This window comes from Ictalurus punctatus, chromosome 15 (assembly GCF_001660625.3).
Source record: "Ictalurus punctatus breed USDA103 chromosome 15, Coco_2.0, whole genome shotgun sequence".
Taxonomy (NCBI): Eukaryota; Metazoa; Chordata; class Actinopteri; order Siluriformes; family Ictaluridae; genus Ictalurus; species Ictalurus punctatus.
The window spans coordinates 21910227-21917411 of record NC_030430.2 but is presented as its reverse complement, the minus strand read 5'-3'; the positions used below and the strand labels follow the sequence as shown (position 1 = coordinate 21917411).

The following is a 7185-nucleotide window of genomic DNA, read 5'->3' as shown; positions in this document are numbered from 1 at the left end:
GGGAGGCTGGAACCGTGCCAGATGCAGGCACCACTTACGCCACCACTCGGAGTATTTTTAATTTGTTTGACAGACACTTCTGGTGGCATCTCGTGCTTCTACAGCGTCAGCACAGCAAGCACAGCGCCTGCGTCTATAAATAAGACTCTCTCCGGCTGAACAACCCCCTAACCCTAACCCCACCACCACCACCACCTCCACCACCAAACACCACCACCACCAACACCCTGCCCCACCCCAGCGACCACTTGCTCATATACGCACCTTTTCACCCTCCAAGCAACAGCTGTCAGAAATAAATACTCAGCCCCACATCCTGCAATTTCACTGCCTTTATTTCTCCAGTATTCCAAGGAAAAGAGCAAACGTGTGTATGAGGTATGAGTCTGAGCTGACATCTGATTATGGACGTTTTTTTGTTTTTTAATCTATATGAGTAAGGGATGGTGCCAAGTTTTCACAGAGCATACTGTGGAGTAGTTTAGGATCAATGCTACCTCCTGCTATTGCAATACATATAACAGCATGGAGTTTTCATATCTTTAAAGAACAGTACGTCAATCATCACACATCGTGGTCCGAACAAAGAGGGGTATAAGTTTCTCTCTCTTGCTCCCTCTCTCTCGCTCTCTCTCTCACCTCCTACTCACTTACTCTGTCTTTCTTTCTAATGATTACTGGTATATATTTCATGCTAAAGCATGTTGGATGAATATGAACACATGTTCTCTCTCTCTCTCGCTCTCGCTCTCTCTCTCTCTCTCTCTCGCTCGCTCTCTCGCTCTCTCTCTCGCTCTCTCGCTCTCATGCTCTGTCTTTCTCATTGTCTTTTGACTGTCATTTAGACCAGCAAAGAAACAGAAACAAGTGAGAGAGAGACATGGAGAGACAGACAGAGAGAGAGAGAGAGAGAGAGAGAGAGTATGTGTGTGTGTGTGTGTGTGTGTGTGTGTGTGTGTTCTGGGCACTCCTCCATGTTATGGCCTATGAGTAATTTAGGTTGATCAGACATAAGGTGATGTCACTGTCTTACACAAATCTTTCCTTGGCAGTCCGTTATGTCCAACTTCATATCCCACGCTCATCAGACCCCATTACGTGCTCCACCGCATAAGTGGAGCAGCGGGTCAATCTGTCCATCACAATTTGATCGAAAAGGTTATTTTGTTTGTGTATTGACTAGCGAAGTCTCGCAGCTGCGCGGAAACTGCCAAATGAACACATCTATATCGGGTATATCCGATGTGTACGTTCACATCCTGTTCAGATGCCGTGATAAGACACATGGCGAGTAATATGCTAATAATAGCCAAAATATAAAAGCGTTTGAGAGAGCTCAAGGATCAGCGTGGTCAGCAACTTCATCCTGGGTTTCTGCTGCAAAGATATCAGCGAACAAAGATTGCTGAACTCTACAGGATGAAAAATTGTGACAGGGTTTAATCTGTCAAATCTTTCAAAACCCAAGCCATTTTAAAAATCACTTTAGAGTGAAGTAAATTTATTTGTTTTCTTAATCATGTTTGACTTGCTGGATAAGAAGTGTGTGTTTTGTCCTCCATCTTTCCCAGTGTTTGTGCTACCTACACTACTAGTACTGGTTTTAATATTCTTTAATAATCTTCTTACTGTTATACCCTTTTCTAGTCAGCTCAACCCCTTCAGTCTCAGGTATCCCTTTGAGATGTTAGGTAATATTAAGCGTCAGAAGATATAACATTTTCCATTCTTACATTCTTCTTCCTCCTCTTCCTCTTCCTTTTATTCTTACTCTTCTTCTCCTTCCTTTTCTTCTTCCTCTTCTTCTTCCTTTTCCTCTTCCTCTTTTTCTTCCTTTTCTTCTTCCTCTTCTTCCTCCCCTTCTTTTTCTTCTTCCTCCTCCTCCTCTTCTTCTTCTATTCTTCTTCTTCTTCTTTCTCTTCTTCTTCTATTTCTTCCTCTTCTTCTTCTTCTTTCTCTCCTTCTTCTTATTTTTCCTTGTCTTCTTTTTCTTATTAGGTAATATTAAGCATCACAAGGTTTTATCATGTTGTGAAATATTATCATGCTTATTCAAATTATAACATTTTCCATTATTATATTATTATTTTTTTTCCTTCCTTTTCTTCTTCCTCTTCTTCTTCCTCCTCTTCTTCTTCTTCTTACTCTTGTTCTTCTTCATCTTCTTCCTCCTCCTCTTCTTCTTCTTCTTCCTCTTCCTCTTCTTCTTCCTCTTCCTCCTCTTCTTCTTCCTCTTCCTCCTCTTCTCCTTCTTCTTCTTCCTCTTCTTCCACCTCCTCTTCTTCTTCTTCTTCTCCCTCTTCCTCTTCTTCTTCTTCCTCTTCCTCTTCTTCCTCTTCTTCCTCTTCTTCTTCCTCTTCCTCCTCTTCTTCTTCTTCCTCTTCTTCCACCTCCTCTTCTTCTTCTTCTTCCTCTTCCTCTTCTTCTTCTTCCTCTTCCCCCTCCTCTTCTTCTTCTTCCTCTTCTTCTTCTTCCTCTTATTATTATTATTATTTTAAATGGCAGTCTTAGGACCCTTAAGAGCTCTGTAGAAACCCTTATAGGTACTATGTAAAACCCCACATCAATGTTTCCCCATCACAAGGGTAAAAAAAAAACCCTGTTCTAAGAATTTATATTAAGCTATAGTGTCCTAATAACAATGTGACATGTTAACAATTCATTTTTTAAATTGTTTTGCTAAATAAATAAGGGTTCTTCGCTTGCAAAAAAAAAGGGGGGGGGGGGGTTCTTTCTTTTAGGGAAAAACTCTTAGAACCGTTAAGGGACAGCAGACAATGCTGTGAAATCCTTTTCTTATAAAGGGGGAGGGTAAAAAATCATTCATCATCTTTGACTTAACACATATTTCCATCATATTTTTTTGTTGCATACAAAGTCATGCATCTGATGTTTCCATGACAGTCCTACAAACTCCTTGCCACTCTGCTATACTGCACATGTATTTCTAATATTATGCCTCCTGTATAACTATGTAAAAGGTCCTAAATTTTATAAATAAGAAAAAAAAAAGAAAAGAAAGGTTTTTTCTGTCTGACTATTTTTTGAGACCATTCTGATTGAACTGTTTAGCCAGCAATTCTTGTAAATTTCAGTGTGAATTTTAAACATAAATCTAAATGCTAAATGTAAATATTACTGCACGCACCTTCAACCTGTCACCTACACCACTGCATATTTATCCTATTAGACTATAACACTTTGCATATTGATGATAATATTCCAGCATGATAGCCCACTGCACCCTTATTCTCACACCCTGTGTATTACTGTAGAACACACTCCTTCTCACGCCCATAGGCTACTTCACACACGAGCTTCCTGATGGACTTAATCCGAGTTAATCTCGGGTTGCTAAGGAGCCTAACTCATCCCGGTTTTGGTTTGCGGGGTAAATAAGGCTCAGTGGATCACTTGGGCCATACTATTAATACGCGCGTGGTGCTGGCATCCCCAGGCCCTGTTCCCCTCTCCGCTCTGACTTGGCGGCGAGCCAGCAGTTCCTCGGCGCGTGGCAGCTGGGCGCATGCGCGTCGTGAAGGCGGCTCGGCTATGTTGCTGCGCGAGAGCTCTGTAGATTTAATAATGAAGTGGAGCGCGAGAGCGCCCGAGCTAACTTTAGAGACATAAACAACAGTAACAAAAAAAGAAAAGAAAAAAAGGGGGGGAAATACGACAAATACGCGTAAGCCTACGCGCGCAAGGCCCCGCGTGTGCGTTTGTGCGTGTGCGCTTGTGTGTGCGGGTTTGAGTATTTGTGCGTAACTGTTAGAGTTACTTCTTCTTCTTCTTCTTCTTCTTCTTCTTCTTCTTCTTTCTTTCTTTCTTTTTTTCTTTCTTTCTTTCTTTTTCCGCTCCGGTGCGGTAGGTCGGTTGAGTTTGCGGTGAAGTTGTCGTGCAGGAGGACTCGCTCTGACAGCGGTGCGCGCGCTCTCCGCACAGCCGCCTCTCTCTCTTTTTTTTTGCCTGCGCCGCGCTCCCGGTCGCTCGAGCGCGTGAATAGTTTTGGACGAGCATGTAAACGGAGTGGACGGAGACGCACCGTTTGGACCGTTTCGGACATCTCTGACCACAACAACTCCGCAGAGTAAGTGCATCAGGGTGTGTTTGTTTTGTTTGTAATAATGTTTGCTCTTTAAATCTTAAATTCATTTATTTTAAAGTAAAAAAAAAAAAAAAAAAAAAGTTCAGTAATCATCAGTGGCACGCGCAGTTTACTAAAGTGAATCAGAATTGAAGGGGAAAAATATATATATATATAAAAAAAAATTATAGCCTCAGCTGTGACAGTCTTAAAAACTACTGATTTTAGCCTAGAACAAGTCGATTTTTGGTGCAAACTCCAACCGCATAATTTTTTTCCTCACAGTGTGTGTGTGTGTGTGTGTGTGTGTGTGTGTGTGTGTTTCCTCCACGATGTGCGACAGGCCTTTTTCACTGCACCAGATCTTCATTCTAGGCTTGTACACATTCAGGTGCTTTACACTGATCACTCATTCCCTCCCGAGCTCATAAACGTCTTCTTGAAAAAAAAAAAAAATACATCTGATTTCTTCGTGTAGTGTGAACAGATCTCATGTTTTTGATTTATTTATTTATTTATTTATTTATTTATTCATAATCAGAACACGTTGAATAGGCTATAAATGAGGGCTGCACAAGATAGCGTTTGTTATGAAACGTTTGTTATATTTGACATTTCTATCAAATAGCCCAGGCCTCAGTCACCCATCAGACCAGTTACATCATCCTGATCAGTTTCTGCGCGTGTTTGGATGAAATGTAGAATTCACACAGCATTCATATATTAAAAAAAAAAAAAAAAAATCAATAATATTGAACCCAACATCATTCATTTCATATTTATTTATTAAACCACAAATGTGTTTGGGGACATTTATAGCCTATCACAGACATATCACTTAAAATATAGAAACTTGAAATGTTGCAATATATTATTATTATTATTATTATTATTATTATTATTATTATTATTAATCTTTCCATCACACGCGCGCGCGCGGTTGTGAGATTCCTCTGTCTGTAGGCTATACCGACCCCACTCGTCACGTCCGTTTTCCCACGTGCCGTGTGTGTGTTTTTGTATTTGATACGAAGCAAACGGCGGAGAAATATCATCCCGACACCGAACCCGCCGCGGTGCCCCGGCAGTGGCGCGCGCTGTTGGCCGTGGGCCGCTTTCTCGCGCGCGCTCTCGGTAGCGACTCTGCCTTTAATGACCCGATAACGGAGACGAGGACCCGCGGATTAGATTACACACACACACACACACACACAGGACGTGGAGGAGGTGGAGGCCACACTTAGCACGGTATCATACACTACTTAACCGCACAATTAATCCGAACCCAGAACAGCAGAAATCATAATAAAACTAACTCTTTGGGAAATAAGTGCGTTGTAAAGTTAAAGCTTGATACACTCTCTGATCACGCATTATACTGAAGGTCTAGACCCTCAGAAGGGCACTTGGTCACTTGATGACGCACTCACATCTAGTGCGATTTTTGGCAGGAGATCATCATCTTAAACTCTTAAAAGTTCAAATACACTCATTATTTTTTTTAATTTATATATATATATATATATATCAGGTCTTCTCAAGTTACATTCTAAAGCACATTTTGTCTTTCGATTTCTGTAAAAATGGACAAATTCTGAACCGATACAATATGCCTTGCCTTTGTTGTTAGTTTAATGCAAGTGATTTATTTATCCGAACACATCACAGACATTTATAATATATATATTAAAAAAATGTTTAAATAAATCCCAGAATTGTCCCTCATACAGTAAAACACAAAATTCTATGAATTACACAATGTTACAAAGATGTAAGTGAAATATACAGGAATGCAATCTGGTATCGTGGAAAAATCCGAAACACACACATTTAAAATAAATAAATAAATAAATAGATCGTTTTCTTTTTTTTTAAATTTGCTTTACACCACAGTGCTGTTGAATTCCTGAATCGGATTAATCAGAAGTTATCGATTCCTTTTCTATAACAGCAGCTCTGACCAGTCAAATCACAGGTTCATATACTTTATCATTTCCACAGTAACTATAGTAACAGCTCATTCGGACGTACTTGTAGGCTATGGAAGACACTCCACATGATATAAGAATAAATAATAAACGATTAAATATGTGTTGTTAGTTAACAAAGAACAGTGGATAATGGTTATCCATTTAGTTAGTTATTTAACCTTTATGGAATGAGTCTCCAGTGTCAGTGCTTTTTAACAGTTAGTAATATATCTTCCATGGGAAAGTCTTCAGGACAGAGGAGTTTGTGCGTTCTGTTTTCTCAGTAATAAAACAAGGGTTTTTTGTTTTTTTTGTCTAATTTACTTTAAAACAGAGAAAAAAAGAGAACCTGGTGAGGAAACAAGTTTTATTTTATAGCAGCTATAAGGGATAACCTGAACTAACTTGTCTCATGGACGTTCCATAAGATTAAATGTAACTACAAATGCATTTAAAAAAAAAAAAAAGAAAAAAAAAAAGGATGGCATTGTTCATTAATAAAAAATAAAAAAAACTGTTCGTGTTGGCAAATTTCTGAGGTATAAGAGGAATAAAACACTGTGGGACACGAGTGTGACAACACTAGCTATAAGTTACCATGGTTACGTCATCAGTCCTATATCCAAAACCATATGGGCTAGCCTACCTTATTACGTTACTAAATATTTTAGCATGCAGGCACATTGCCAAGCAGCTGTGCTAATGCTAACTCCACATGCCATGCTAATATGAGAGGTACCATCTTAAATAGGATAGTTTAATTTCCTGTAGTCTAAAATATACATAGTTTTAAAGGCATTGAAGGGGAAATGTGTTTGACTTAACATGCCAGAAGAAGCGTTGCTCCCTAAAGAACCTTTCAGTAAGTTGTTGTATAAACGTTCCCATAAAGAACTGGGAAATAACTATTCACTTCATTATGGCACCAATAAAAATGCTGAAAGAATAATCGACCAAAAGGTTCTTAGGGGATGGAAGCATGGTTCTCCTCCGGTATTGCTCAAGACGACGTTTTCTGGCTTTATTTTTAATAATGTTAAACGGTGGCGAGTTTTGTTCGGTCAGCGATGCCACCATATTTAGTCTGGAGAATGAACTTAGCACACGCTAACATCATCTATATTTAAAAGA

General features: G+C 39.5%; 1 protein-coding gene across 9 annotated transcripts in view; it reads left to right on the top strand.

Annotated features, from left to right (window-relative positions):
• Positions 1-3505: 3505 nt before the first annotated feature.
• The window catches only part of eya4 (EYA transcriptional coactivator and phosphatase 4), a 57400-nt gene continuing 53720 nt past the window's right edge, over positions 3506-7185 (top strand). For 3 of the 9 annotated variants that reach the window (XM_047160583.2, XM_053686122.1, XM_017487272.3), the window contains exon 1: positions 3510-4087. The gene's annotated coding sequence lies outside the window, so the exon portion shown is untranslated. Of the gene's footprint in view, positions 4088-7185 lie in introns of all 9 variants that reach the window. The other 6 variants (XM_017487274.3, XM_017487273.3, XM_017487276.3 and 3 more) reach the window with 4 other exon arrangements.